Source organism: Cavia porcellus, unplaced genomic scaffold (genome assembly GCF_034190915.1).
Source record: "Cavia porcellus strain 051 isolate PalLab524CR breed Dunkin Hartley unplaced genomic scaffold, mCavPor4.1 scaffold_6, whole genome shotgun sequence".
NCBI lineage: Eukaryota > Metazoa > Chordata > Mammalia > Rodentia > Caviidae > Cavia > Cavia porcellus.
This window is the reverse complement of record NW_026947489.1, coordinates 31,602,042-31,617,031: the sequence shown is the minus strand read 5'-3', so window position 1 is coordinate 31,617,031 and position 14,990 is coordinate 31,602,042. Positions and strand designations below refer to the sequence as shown.

Sequence of the window (14,990 nt, the reverse complement as noted above, 5' to 3'; positions counted from 1 at the left end):
AAAAAGCCAATTCAGGATCTCAGAGCTGCCACCGCAATTGCCTTCCATATACATTGCCTCAGTTTTCTGCCACCCACAGCCTGCTAGTATAACTTTCTGGATCTAAAAGTACCTTTTTATGCCCTTGATTGGCTCCTGCCATCCAGCCCCTCTTCTCCTTTAAGCGGAAAGATGCCATTTCTGAACTCAAAGGTTAACTGACCTGGATTCAATCTCCCAGAAGTTTGAAATTTGTTTGTCCTCTTTTGGAGATGCTCTCTCAGCTGATCTCGCTAGTTTTTCAGCTTATTGATGACACCCAAGTTGCCTTCTGGAAAGACACACAAAACTCTGCTGCAATTTCTGGCAGAAACTGGTTACAAGAAAATAGCTGCACAAATTTCTTGGAAATGCTGGCTTCTATAGAATCTGAATCCTTGCATTCACAGAAACAATGATGCTCACTCAGACTCTCAGGCCCTGAAAGTGCTCAGTGTCCTACCTCTGCAAATACTTGAATCAAGTTGCTAGGGATGCCTACTTTGTGACTCTGTGCTCTGAATCACTGTCCTTCTGATCAAAAAAGCTGACAAATTACCTTAGGCTGAGAGCTAACTGTCCAGGTGCTGGACCTCACCCAGTACCATGACTGTCTGGCACTGACTGATGAACTGTTCTTGATCCAAAATGAACCCTTTGTAGATGCTGAGTACACCTTGTTTACAGATGGAAGTAGCTTTGTTAAGAATGGAGTCCAACAGGCTAGTTATGCTGTAGTCACCTTAGACAAAATTGTTTGGGCCAAAACTTTTCTGCTACTGCTTTCTGATGCTATTTGGAAACCTGCCACCAAGGCAAAATAATTAAATCCAGAGGCTTAAGGCCCATCTGGGGATCAAACTGACTGAAATATCAACCCCAACTAGAAAAACTTACTTGATACTTTTGGAAGATCAAAGACAGACCTGTCCCCACTGCTTGTTACACAAGCTCAAGTCAATGCACTGATACCTGTATACTTGCAGCCAGCTCAGGCTTCGGCATCTGTGTCACTGGCCCTGACCTCTACCCAAAATAACTTGGTGCTCATCTGTTCCTACTCAGGCTGGTCAAGACAGCAGAAGTTTGTCAGGTCCTGCTGTTCCTAGATATGGCCTACTCTTGACCATTGGTGGTGATACTGGACCTACATTTATAGCAGAGATAACTCAAAACTGGCAGAGGTATTAAAGATTAAATAAAAATTACACACAGTCCACAGGTCCCAAAATTCTAAAAGAGTTAAAGAAGTAAAACATAACCCTACGAAATAGCTTGCAACTAGCTCCACAAAAGTTTAGCTAAAAGACCAGCTATACCTGTTAGTCACTTTTGCAAACACATCTAACACAGGTGCATAGTAACTACCTCTACAAGTTTCAGAAATCCAGCTTTAGATTCATCATTCCAGAGTTAGAAGAACCCATCCAGATGATTGCTAAAACTTTATCTGGACATAATCTCTGGGCTCACTCTGAAGAGATGACACACTCAAAGCCCTGCTCCGTTCACTCTGGACACTGACCAATCCACACATGACTGGAGCCTGAGGAACGCATTCACAGGATTGCTCCATACCTATTCCCCTCGATTTTTGTGTCTTTTCAGGCTGCTTACCCCAGTTCTTGCTTCTATGGCTCCCTACTAGGTGTGGGTTTCACCTTAAACTTTATGAACAGTTGCTACATGAGAATAGAACAATCAATCAAACACTTGACCTAGATTTGGTGGGTACCCAAGGCACATTAGACACTATTCCAGATTAGGTTAACTCCTTCACTCCCTTGTCAGAGTTGGACTTTGTCTCAGAAGATCACATTCAATATGCCCATGAAAGATTTGTGAGGGAAACTAAAGGGGAGGGATGTAACAGAAAATGAACCCAACCCAGTATACTTCAGTTTGTAGTGGCCTAGGTAACTGTTCTGGTTACAGTTCCTGTTACTTTTGTTTCTTAGAAACAGCTAGTCACTATGATGCATTGTTGGTCACTATAATACATATTGTAAGAACCAATCCCCAATTGACAAGCCATTCTGCCTCTGTACTTCCTGCTTGATTATGTCATATATGACCTAAACCCCCAGAGATCAGACTTGATATTCTGGGAATGATCCTGGTCATTGTCCATAAACATAAATAAATCTACCTCCAAATACTGGGTGTTGTTTCAGTGTTTCTGTTGCCACTGCACTTTGATACCAATAATGAACTCACCAAGAAAGAAATTAGAACATTTGTACCATTCAAAATAGCTTTGAGAAAAGTTACTTAAGAATTAACCAAATGAAAGGACCAAATGATTTCTATCATAAACAAAAATCTCTGCTAGTTCATCAAAAAGAACAGTTCATCCCTTCAATGTTTGATTGTTTGATTATTTTTATACCTATATTTTGTAGTCTGAACAACTACTTTGAAAAATAACAATATGCAATATATTAACTAGTGTTAATTTTCTATTATTTTGTTTTGAAATTCTATATCATTATTTTTTTAAAATAAAAAAGACTTCTAAATAGTCTATGAGAATTGATTACATTATGCATAATGAAATGAACAGCTGCTTTGAAGAAAAACAGACCTTATGGTATCCATAATTGATTCCATATCATCATGCTGTGAAATCCAGTTAATACTTTTATTTTTTGTTCAGAATGGGTTTAGTCTATTTTGTATTATTTAATTTTAACATACATGAATGTAGGGACAGTTATTTTGAAGAGAACAAGACACATTACGGCAGCCATTGTTGATTTTCCTACTGTCTGGCTGTGAAGGTTTGTATTGCCTTCATTATTCTGTTCTTATCAGTTTCATACTTCTTTGTTTTGTTTGAATTCATTGTGTGTGATGATATGGACAACTATTTAGAACAAAATAAGAGACATTGTGGTAGCCACTGTAGATCTTCTGTTGTCTTACTTTGAAATCTATGTTTTGTTTTCTTCTGATCTGCTTTGTTCTTTTTTGTTATGTTTGGTTTTACTCTTTTTAAAATTAAATAAAAAACAAAAATAAAAAAGTGAATAAAGAGGCAGAAATACAAACAACAACAACAACAACAACAACAACAACAAAAACTATGGAACTCTGAAAAAGGAGATTGAAAAAACTATCAGAAAATGGAAAGCTATTCCTTGTTCCTGGATAGGTAGAACCAATATTGGAATGAAAAACCAATTGTCATCCAGTAGAGTACTAGTTGAGAATACAAGGAAAAAGTTGAAGTAGAAATAGATTAATAGGGGCCTTTCCTCCTCTTTCTGACCAAGAGCTTTCCCCCCAAATCTCAGTAGATCAATGCTTGAACTGGACAGACCCTAAACCAAAGTCCAAGATGTCCTAGAAACAGAAGATTGTAATGTCCTCCAGGTCTTATATCACCTTGAAAAACGCTCCTTTTTATTCTTGTCTATTTGACGCCACCACATAAGTCAACAGTAGGAGGCTTCAAAAGTCCAGTACACTGTGATTCATAATTGAATATGTCTTGGGTCCTATAAACAGTAAAGAGATATTGCTCACATAAAGGCTAATCATAGTACCTTAAAGAAATCTGGTTTTCATCATACCTGGTTTAATCAATAAATGATCCAAATCCCAAATAATTTGCCTCTTAATTCATACCTTTATTGATTGGAAGAATTGATGGCCACATATCTAAACATAAAGAAACTTACGTATTTGGATATAAAAATGCATCAGAGGTGGAGCATGTGCTCCTCAAGCTTTGGATTAGCTGGGGATTTGGTTCACAGAATAATTAGTTATACAAGGCAGGATTTCCTACACAAGACTGAAAGTCATTATTTAATGCTACTTAGTACTGACAGTTTGGAATCCTTGGTGCAGGAAGCTTTCAGTTAGACTGCACTGATCAGGGACATTTTCTGAGGAAGAGCTATTTAAAGTGGATTTGATTTAGATAACATGGGAGGATAGGAAAGGCCACTCCAGGGAAAGCAGATTGTCAGGTCTGATGGTGTAGAGGTTGGAATGATCCAGTATGTCCTGGGAGGCATGATTTGAGCAGCTGTCCAAGGCAGATTTGCTTTCATAGGAGTGAGACAGAGGTTTGGAAAAAAAGACAGACAGGGAAAGGTACATTATTTTTTGAGAAAGAGGGGTAGCGAAAGTTGCATTTTAGTTCTTTTGTAGTTTAGCGTTTGATTGGAAGAGCCCTTGGAATTCTTCCCTTTATGTAGTTTGTTCTCTCTCTCTCTGCAAACAGGAAAAATGAATCCAAGACTTCTGAACCTTGGAATGGGCCACTTTACACCAGAGAGGGTTTCCCTGTATCTACGGTGAGGAGAGAATCTCTGGCAGCACAAATGGGCACTGTCTAGTGCTGCTCATGATGATGTATGTTGAAAGCTTTCTTTGGAAAAGCCTTGGGCCATGGTGGTGTTTGAGTTTTATATTTACTCTGTGATGCAACTGTGCTCACACAGGATGCTCTTGGTCACCAGCTCTGTCCACAATGATGCCATGCATTCATGTTGGCATGAGGACTCAAATGAGTTTTCAGCACTGCTGCCTTACAATTGCTGCCAGTCAAATTCACAATCCAGCTCTTGCACAAGCAGCTTCAGAAATTGCAGACAGAACAGCTTTATGCCTAATGACTCACCTTGAAAGAGAAATATGTCTTTTATGGTCTCTCTTGGCTTACATTCTTGGCAGTTTCCAGCCTTTTTCATTGAAGACAGGTAACACATGGCTATGGCTAATAGAACTTTGTTTTTGCATCCTGGTCCATGAAGGATGCCATGGGTCCCTGAGGAATTGAGCCTAACCTCTTTAAGTGCATGTGTCTGTGAATATTTACTTCAAATTAAGAGATCTGATGTTTATTGAAGAAATTCTCCCTTATCCCAACACCAGATAAATTTTAATTTGTAAAAAATTAAACTTGGAAAACTGGCGCAGCGGATAAGGAAATAAGTTATTTTCTCTTAATTTCTGTCCCTGATTGCTTGATGGTGGTGGCAGTGATGGGCAAAGGGCCACATGGGTGATTTTTCTCCACAAGGGAAGTTTTCTGTGAGCTATGGTGACTTGGGTGGGGTCTCTGCACAGAGGGCCTAGGTTTCCATCAAAGCCAAACTCAGGGCTGCAGGAGGGCTAGTTTCCTGCTCGCCACCTCTCATGCCACAAATACTTCTTTCTCTGCACCTGTACACACAAGTTTCCTCTAATGAATACTCTCCTTCAGTCCTGTTTTGTCCGGTTCCTACTCCAGATCCCATGACACTGCCTTTCTGAGGCAGTCGCGGGTTATTCCAGCCCCCATAAGGGGCTCTCTTGAGTTCTCCTGCTTCCTCTCTCCTCCCTGCAAATGCTCTGAGGTTTCTGTGTGTTGTCCTCTTGGCCTCATAATAAACCCCTGGAGCACAGGATCTGTGATAAACTGGCTGACAAGGATTGAGAGGAAGAGTGAAAATTTGTGGCTTTGAAAGAATATAATAGAAGCATTTACACTTCCTTTAGTAGGTTTTTTTTTCTTTCAGGAAGAATATATATATCATATATATTGTTTATATAATATTTTGGGGGTTCTAGGATGTTAAGGATTGAACCGAAGGTTTTGCACTAAGCTCTATATCCCCAGTCCCTTTAACTTTCTTTTAAATTGTGAAATAGGTTATCACCAAGTTACTAAGTTGCCCAGGCTGAGCTTGAACTTGGAATTTCTCTGGCCTCAATCCCTGATAATTCTGGAATTACAGACATGCACCATGGCATCCAGAAGAATTGTTAAGTCAAAAAGGGTCTGCATGCATTTTATCTTTAGGAGACTATTAGTCAGTGGCTATCAAGAGAGGGTATCCTACTGCCCAGCATTCTGGTTTTGGAGCAGATAATCTGCCTTTCCTGAGTATTTCCCGCAGCCGAGCTGAGAGTGGAGAAGGCTGCGGGCAAGGCTGGGCTGAGCTGGAGAATCTGATTGGTTGAGGGTATGGTGTTAGAACAAGGCTGTGTGCATGGCAGACCTTGGGACTGGACCAGAACTGGAGCTGAAATGAAGTAGTTTACTTTGCAACTGCACAACATTTTGAAGGTTTTTAAAATTGTAAACTTTAAAGAAAAGTATGTACCAATATTGATTTTGTTGTTATATTATGGTAAAATGTACATCGTTTTAATGGATTTAGTGCTTTTACTTTATAGTTTGAATGACCGTAAGAGGATCATTATGTGTAAGTTTAAAAACAGGACTCTGTAGCTTGTTAACCACTTACAATGTTGTTGACTTACTTATTGAGTTGCATTGATGTAATGAGATCAAATTATGTGGAATAATTATGTGTTTTTCTAGATTGAACAGATTTTCTTATTCTGGTCACTAATTTTCTGTTAAAGTTTTCTTTTCCTTTTCCTTTTTTTTTTTTTAAAGCTGAATCTATCTCTTACCTAGAAAGACTCATTGAGACCTCACTTATTTTAATTTTGTAAACAGAATGATTTGCAGTGCCATATAATTGATAGAGGACTATTTTAACATCTTTGAAGTAGGTAAAATTTTAGCGAAATATCATTATAACCTACTTGAATAGCAGAAAGATAAAAAATTTCATAAAATATAGTTTAAAATATTCATATTCTATTTCATTTTTGTTTGCCTACTTTCCAAATATTATTAGGGTCAAAAATATCAGTAAAGATTTGGTAGTAGCAATGTTGTGGACATTGTTACCTTTCAATGAATTTATTTTCACTAAATACTAATTAGAGTGCTTTAAAATTGGGTTTATTTTAAATATTACATGAAATGTGGAACATTTTTGTCTTTTCTATTAAAGCAATTAAAGAAAAAAGAAGTATACTTTTTTTTTTACCTAGAAGTCTGAAGTTCCATGAATTCCTCTCACCCTGTTTTAATTTTCTCTATGTATTTGATGCTCCCTAAGAACAATATATTTATTTGTTTATTGTGTGGCTCCCCGGGAAATGTAAGCATTTCACAAAGGACTTTATTCTGTTTGCTAACGTATCTTCAGTGTCTACAATAGTGCCAGAAGCTAATCATTGTTTTAATTTATTCATTCCTCTTCAACAACAAATCAAGAGAATCACTTTTTTGTTTTTTAGTATGTTGGCTAACTTCTTAAGTAGTGTGACCCAGCAGTGATTACTTAGACCACAATCTGGATGCAAGTTGACGTACAGCACTGTAAGTTTCTCATTTTTCAATTAGGGTTGTGCCACAAAACTATGTCGAGTGTGTTAGATAATTCCAAAACACTCTGAGGATTGATCAAAACTGTAGAATGAAATAGAATATGGATAGACATAGAATCCTATATTTAAGGAAAAATAACTTGGCTGAATACAAGACAGAGGGACATGGCTTAAAGGCAGACTTTGGTGTTTATTTACCACAAACCGCAAATGAACCCTTTGTCTGATGGAACTGCTAAACACAATGTAGTAACATTTTAAGTTCTTCTAATACTGGTGTAGTATTGAGGTTAATTTTGTTTTTCTTGGTTAAACCACATCTAAATTATTCCATTCTTGACTATGTTTTATGTAAAGGATATAGATAAACAAGGCCTCATGTAGGGATAGTGCAATTTGGAAATTTTAGTTTGGAGAAAAGACTTGTACTTCTATAGTTGAGTTTAAACACTGGCAGCATGGTGGCAGACTTTTGTGCCTGCTGGGAAACAAAAATGATCTAATTTGAGGAGTCTAATTTGAGACAGAGGGGTTTTAGTTATTAGAGCAGCTGTGCTTTCTTGAGGTAGAGAATTCTCTGTTTGGGGAGGTGTTTAAACAGACAGTAATTGTCTGTTCCTGATAACTTGCGACAGACTGGAAGGCAGTGGCAGTTGAACTTCCAGATGCACAACTCTTGAGGAATTCTGTAGCTGCACCTCAGCGTTTGAGCAGCACTGCAATGGGTGGGAGAAAAGAAGGCTAAGTCTATCCTTACCCCTAGCAACTTGCAATCTCTCTAGAGACCCAATCACAGAGATCATAGGGGTCATAGGGAAGGGAGAGTGACAGTGAGGCTGCTCTAGGACCCAAGTTCAAGCATGCACAGCCTGTAATGGTGGCTCTGCCAGTTCTTGCTCCATAGTTGTAGCTGTGGGCGCTTGTACTGAGATGACTCACCAGCTGCTGATTGTGGAAAGCTTTTCTGGAACTGGTGTCCTGTGTTTTCCTTGCTGGTTCCAATGGCAAGTGATTCTGTCAGTCCCAGAGGAGATTTGTGATTGTCCTTGAGCAAAACAGTTGTTAATTTTACTTCGCCTCTAGTTGGTGGCTAATCAGCTGCTGCTGCGGCTCTGCGTGGTCTCTCCTCCACAGTGTGAGCTCTTTCTTCTGCGTCACTTAATCTTATTTTCTTTTCCCTCCATAATTTCCCTCACCATTCCCAGGTAACCTCCTCACTTCAGTTCCTCTTCATTTGCTTTTTAGACCCTGGTCATTTTATCCTGGAGAAGCTGAGTTTCTGGTTCTCACTGCTCCACTATTTTGGGACTCTCTCTGGCTTAGACTTTTTATAACCTCATTCTGTTCAGTTGTTCTTTCGTCAGAGAAAGTCCATTTAATTCTCAAGTTAGCAGGCAGATATACGTGGATTTTACAAGTTTTTTAGGTTAGCACCTCCAAAGAGTATTAAGTGGCCAAAGATAACTTATAAAATTAACTGCCTATTTATTCAGCAAATATGCTCAGTTGGATATTTTATTCAGATCTCAATCCATTTAAGAAACGAAATTACTGTATACTGAGTATTTGTGAAAAACACAAAAGTTACTTCTCACATTTCTATGTACAGGGAATGTGAAGAGGGGGGTGATATCTAATTAGGGGCCTGGTAATAGATCCTTTCTGTTCATGGATGGCCATCTTCTTACTGTGTCCTCACACAATAAAGTGGGGACGTTTTCTGGTTTATAAGAGCATTTAAATACATTTATGAGGGTTCCATGCTCATGACAAATCAATTCCCAATAGATTTACCTCCAAATATCATCATATTTGTCATTAAGTCTCAACATATACATGTGGGATCTGATGGACCAGACCTTCAATATATAGCTGATGGATTTTAACTATGAGTTACTTTCATAATCTATGGATTACTTTCCCTAGAAGTGAAGTAGATGTTTAAATTATAGGAAATTTAAATCCATCTAAAAATTAATTATTGGTTGCATATTACAAGATTGAATTCTGCTTATGAATTCTTGCAAAAGAAATCACCCTAAGTTCACTGTATTAATACAACATTTTATCAATGTCTCTTCTGGTTCCACTTGTTGATTCCACTTGCAGAGGAAATTCACTTTGGATTTTCTAATGAGATTGTAGTAAGAAATTAATTAGTAGTGGAGTCATCTGAAAGTTCACCTGTGCTGGGTAAACAAGAAAGTGCATTCATGTGGTTGGAAACCAACTGGGAGCTTGGATGAGGTTGTTGACTTGGTTTTTCAACATTTAGGCTCTTTATTGTCTGTGAGCTACTTACAATATGGAAACTGGGTAATACTAGTGAGTGAACTACTAAGCTTCTTAGGACTTAATTCTCAGTATATAGAGAGTCATAAAGATTGAGTTAGTCAGTGTTTAAAAAAAATAAAAAGAGTGTTCCAAGACAGTGAAGATGGAATCTAGCTTGAGCAAAGTCCCAAAGGTATGAAAACATGCTATGAGATGTGATTGAAATATACAGTAATTGTTCAAATTTTAAAAAATTTCTTAAGAATTTTTTGTCAAACTTTCATGGGTGCCTCAGTGTTCTGAACTGATTCAAAGTCTTTCTTTTTCATCATTGTTTTGACTTTGGGGAAACTTGGAAGTTGCAGATTCAGTGAATAAGTTAGATAAAGATATACCACTGTGTTTTTATGAGCTTGGTTTTCCATTGGGTGTCACTTGGTAGTTGCATTCACTTTATTTTTGATCACACCTTGTAAACATGAAAGACTTCCAGAACTGCTTTAGAAAGTGACAGGAATAATGGGATGGGGTGTAAAAAGCTAACCATCATATTTTGAGGGAGATTAATAAGTGTGTCTTTTATGTAATATATTTTAAAACTTTAAATGTTTACCATATATTTTGGTGATAGTTTATATATGTAGTAATATATTTTACAGTATATATAACATATTATTACATAATATATAATACATTATAGAATATATAATATACTGTAAATATTCTAGTATTAAAAATACAGCTATATATATAATAAAGACAAAGAAAAGTTGATCAAGCCAATGTATTAAGAATTATGAAGAAGCTAAGAAAAATGTAATAAAAACATAAAATACATGTTAGAAACAAGTAAATATGTATCAGTTTACATCATTATAGTCAGTTTGAAGAGATTAATTAAAAATAGAGTGAATGAAAATATATTGCAACTACATTAGTAGATACAAATATTCACTGTGGTATGTATAGGTACATAGTAGTTATGTATAGTAAAAAACAATGTAATGAGACAATACTAATCAAAATATAATTGGGATGGCTATATTAATACCATAAAATCACAGAATAAATTTAAGGCAAAAATTATTAGTGATCAGTGTAACTCTATAATGATATGAAAACCATTATCAAGAGTGACAAAATTATGGAGAAGTGGATATGTAGACAAATATATAATCATAAGAGCTTTTAAAAAATTTTTAAATTTGTTAAAATTTTAAATTCACACATATTAATTGTACATATATATGGGATACAGTATGATATTTTAGTACCAAAATACAGTGTGTAATGACAAAATCAGAGTAATTATCATACCTAACCCTGAAACACTTATCATTTCTTGTATTGAAAATGTTCAAAAGTATTTCTTCTAGTTATTTAGAAATATACTATAAATTACTCTCACTATAGACATTCCATTGTGCTATAATCATAAAGTTTAGAACATCTTTCTCAGCAATCATTACATACATAATTACATAATACATGCCATAATATATGACTATGACGTATGTATTAACTTGGTAATGAGAAAAAATTAGCACAGTTAATGAGTTGTATTTGTGAGGTTAAGAGAGATGATGTTACAGTGATAGAATTTCTATAACTTAATTGCTTCAATTTGTCTCTCACTCATACTTTGTCCACAGAGACTGTGGATGTCTGAAGGGGCTCATGGAATCTCACTATCTTTTAGCTCTACCAACCAGGACAAATGGATTTCTTCACTGGAAAGAAACAGAGGGAAACAGGAAGAGAGCTCTGCATGGCTTCTCATGGCCTTGGCAATCTGAGAAAGTTGGAGCAGAGATGCCTGGTTCCTTAGAATCAGTGTCTGTCACAAAATCTGGTCAGAATGGAAACAAATGATATCCTATTGGATGCACATATTGGAATTTTGTTATTTCAAAACTGACTATATACTGGTCCATAATAAAGATAAATATTGTAGAATCAATATTCTTCTGATAAACAGTCTTCTGCTTTTCCAACTTAAAAAATAAATCTCAGAACATGGCGGATAGATAGCAGCAGCTATGGAGGCTCTCTGAGATACCCTGCTTAGAATCCAGGAATGCTACAGTACAACAAGTCCTAAGCAAGGGAAAATACACCCTGCTGACCCAGGAATGAAGTAAGCTAAGAGAAACCAACTGGAAATCCAATCCTGGTGGTATAACAGGAACAGATAAAATCTCAGCACAGAAACTAGAACCCGCGCCACTAGAAGCCGCAATCTGAATTTCCTGCTGCTGCTGCTGCGTCCAAATCTGCAGGGCAGGGAGAGAGATGTGCGAAAGATCTAAGAGCAGGAACCTGTGAACAGAATTGAGAACAGGATTAACAAGGAGCCCTACATGGACTTGCAGTGAGTGAGAGGAACGGGAACCCTTTCATAGAGTAGAAGGCTCCAGCAAAGGACATACTGGGACCAGGCAGAATTGCCAGAACAGGACGTTGCAGTGACTTCAGTCACATATTCCCCTCTCAAGTGGGATTGGTGGGGAGTGCTTGGCCTGCGTGACACCACTGACTTAGTCCCAGTAGGTGAGTGCCACAGAGGTCCCAGCGCCTGGAGGTACACACTAGTGGTGAAGCCTTTGGTAGGTTGACCTGGAGGGGTGGGCCCAGCAGAGGCTGTCCAAGTCTGTGTCTCCCTAGTACACTGCAGTGGGTGGGAACACCTAGCTGGCGCAATTCAAACAAACCGTAACCGAAAAAGAAAAGAATTGGGCCTCCTACATTCGATTGTATGGAAGGAACAAAAAGTATGGGAAGAGGAAGGAACAAGAAAGGGTCCTCAGTCCCCAATCCTGAGGACACTGATCCAGGAGAGTGAAATGCAAAGGAAAACAGAAAACATGCAATATCAGGCACAGCACCAATAGACATAAAGCGATATCTCCAGAGCCTCATAGACGAGTTTAAAAATGAAGTATTTAATGAAATAAAGCAAGAGATAAGTAGAATAGTTAGAAAAATGCTAAGCACCACCACCCAAGAAAAATAGATGGTAGAATGGAAGAACAGAAAAAACAAGGAGAATTGTTTGATGGAGAAAATAGAGACAACATAGAATAGGTGAAGCAGGTTCAAAGAGATTACCAGGAAACTAAAAAACTCTATCGAAAACTGGCATAACAGCTTGAAAGAAACTAAAGATAGATTATCTGAACTGGAGGGCAGATTTGTAATATGGGAGCATGAAATAAAAAACTTCTTAAAAATAACAAAAAAACAAACAGCAACAATACAAAGGCTAGAAGATGATAGGATCTATAACTTAAGAACTAAGAATATAAGAGAAGAAGTGGGGACACAAACAAATGGACTACAAAAGCTATTCACAGAAATAATCCAAGAGAATTTCCCTAATTTAGCAAAAGGTAAAGATACTCAGATGTATGAGGCATACAGGACTCCAGCCACCTACAGCCCAAACAGAGCTACATCCATGCATATAATAATCAAAATTCTAGAAATCCAATATAAGAACAGAATACTAAAGCCGTCAGAGACAAGAAACAGATCACTTACAAGGGAACACCCATCAGCATTACAGCAGACTTCTTGGCACAAACCATCAAATCACGGAGTGTGGGGGGAAATAATTCAAGCTTTGAAAGATAACCCCCAGCCAAGATTGATATATCCTGCACAACTGTCCCTAGAAATTGATGGAAAAACAAGGTGCTTTCAGGATAAAGAGGAACTAGGGGAACTTGCAACTACCAATTCAACTCTACAGAGAATACTGCAGGATATTCTAAAAAAGGAAAATACCAAGACTTCAGAAACAGTGGCAGAGAGGCCACAATAAATGGAGCAGAAAGCAAAATGAAGAAGAAAAACTGACAACAACCGACAGAAAAAGAGCTCAACAGAAATGAGGCCGAGAAGATTGGATGGTAGGAACAGCTATTTTGGAGAAAACAAGACATCATAATAGCTAGTGCTGATTTAATATCATCTTGCTTTGAAGTCCCATCAAGCTTTTATTCTTTTGCCTCCATCAGTCTTAACAGGTTGTATCTTATTGGATTTTATTATATGTGATAATATAAGCAAAAACTTTTATAGACAAGGAGATTATACAAAAACCGTTGCTCATTTTCTGATAGTTGGTTCTAAATACCCTGTAATACTGTTCTCCTGAATGGTTTTGCATTGTCTTGATATGTTTGGTGCTACAGTATACAAAGTTATACTCAAAGATTTCAAGGAAAGAGACATTATGGTAACTACTTTTATGTCGGGATGTCTTGTGGTGAAACACTATTTTGCCTAAATGGTTATGTTTTGATCTGCACTGTTTTGTTGTTATGCCCTCTTTTATCTCAGTCTTCTTTTTTTAATTATTTACTTTTTAATTTTTTTCTTTTTAATTAAGGGAAAAATAAAAAAGCAGGATATATTATTATAGTAACCCACTTTGATTTCCTATTAACTTGATTTGAAACCCTGTATAGCCCTCACCATCTTGCTTTGACTAATTTTCCTCTATTCTGCTTTGCTTGATAGTACCAAGTTCAAAAGTATAGGCAAAACTGTAAAGACAATAACATTCATTATGACGCCCATTGCAGTTGACTGTTATCTTCTTTTAAAGCCCTGTAATGTCTCCAATGTTTTGATTTTATTCTTTACTGTTTTGTTCAATTTTATTATAACTGATGATATAGGCAATTTTTTTAAGATAGCAAGAGGCAATATGGTAACCATTGTTGATCACCTAGTATTTTGTTTTTACATTATCTTATCATGTTCATTCTTTTGATTTGACTGACTCTGTTCTGTTATGTCACATTTGGTTTTACTCTCTTCAAAAAAAAGTAATAAGAACTGTGGGAGTAATAAAACCCAAAATGTGTAATTGTCATTGTACAAAAGAAAGGAAAAGAAAGTGTTCTAAAGAATATAACTGCATATATATTTAAATGTATAAGATAGATAACCATATTACTGAGTTTTGTTGGATCATTGAACAAAACTATTTCCAGTCTCACTGTTTGAAAGTCCACTTTATATGCTTTAATTTTGTAACTTGCACAACTATTTCTAAGATAACAATATGTAATCTATTAACTAGTGATTTCCTATTTTTTATTTTTTTCTGAAATTCTGTATAACTTGTACCCTATTTCTGGTTTTTTTCTCCTTAATAATAATAAAAGGCAAGAAAAAAATAAATCTCATGTAAATGATTCACATGTCATAGAAGTCATAATGAAAATTATGTATATGTTCATTTTTGGCTTCTTTTTACTTAAACCTGTCATTAAAAATTCTTTGAAAACTGAATTATATATATTCTTCATCATTTACTTAACTTTTCTTTGTTGGATTTGGTTAAGACAACAACCATGAAATCTGGGTCAAAATGAGGAGTCTTGGAGCCCATTTGTGAAGCGTAGACCTTTTGGAGACATGGTGGTCATGGACCACGGTGTGTGAAGGGAAGAAAGAAATCTGGGCCTCCAAGGACACATTGATTGAACCAAAGAACTTGT

At 36.8% G+C, this 14,990-nt stretch overlaps 1 long non-coding RNA gene across 2 annotated transcripts in view; it reads left to right on the top strand.

The window, feature by feature from the left end:
- The window catches only part of LOC134476411 (uncharacterized), a 137,305-nt gene extending 122,534 nt beyond the window's left edge, over nt 1-14,771 (top strand). For both annotated transcript variants that reach the window (XR_010048022.1, XR_010048023.1), the window contains 2 exons: nt 7,114-7,195; nt 11,130-14,771. This is a non-coding gene — a long non-coding RNA (uncharacterized LOC134476411). The remainder of the gene's footprint in view (nt 1-7,113; nt 7,196-11,129) is intronic.
- Nucleotides 14,772-14,990: the final 219 nt, after the last annotated feature.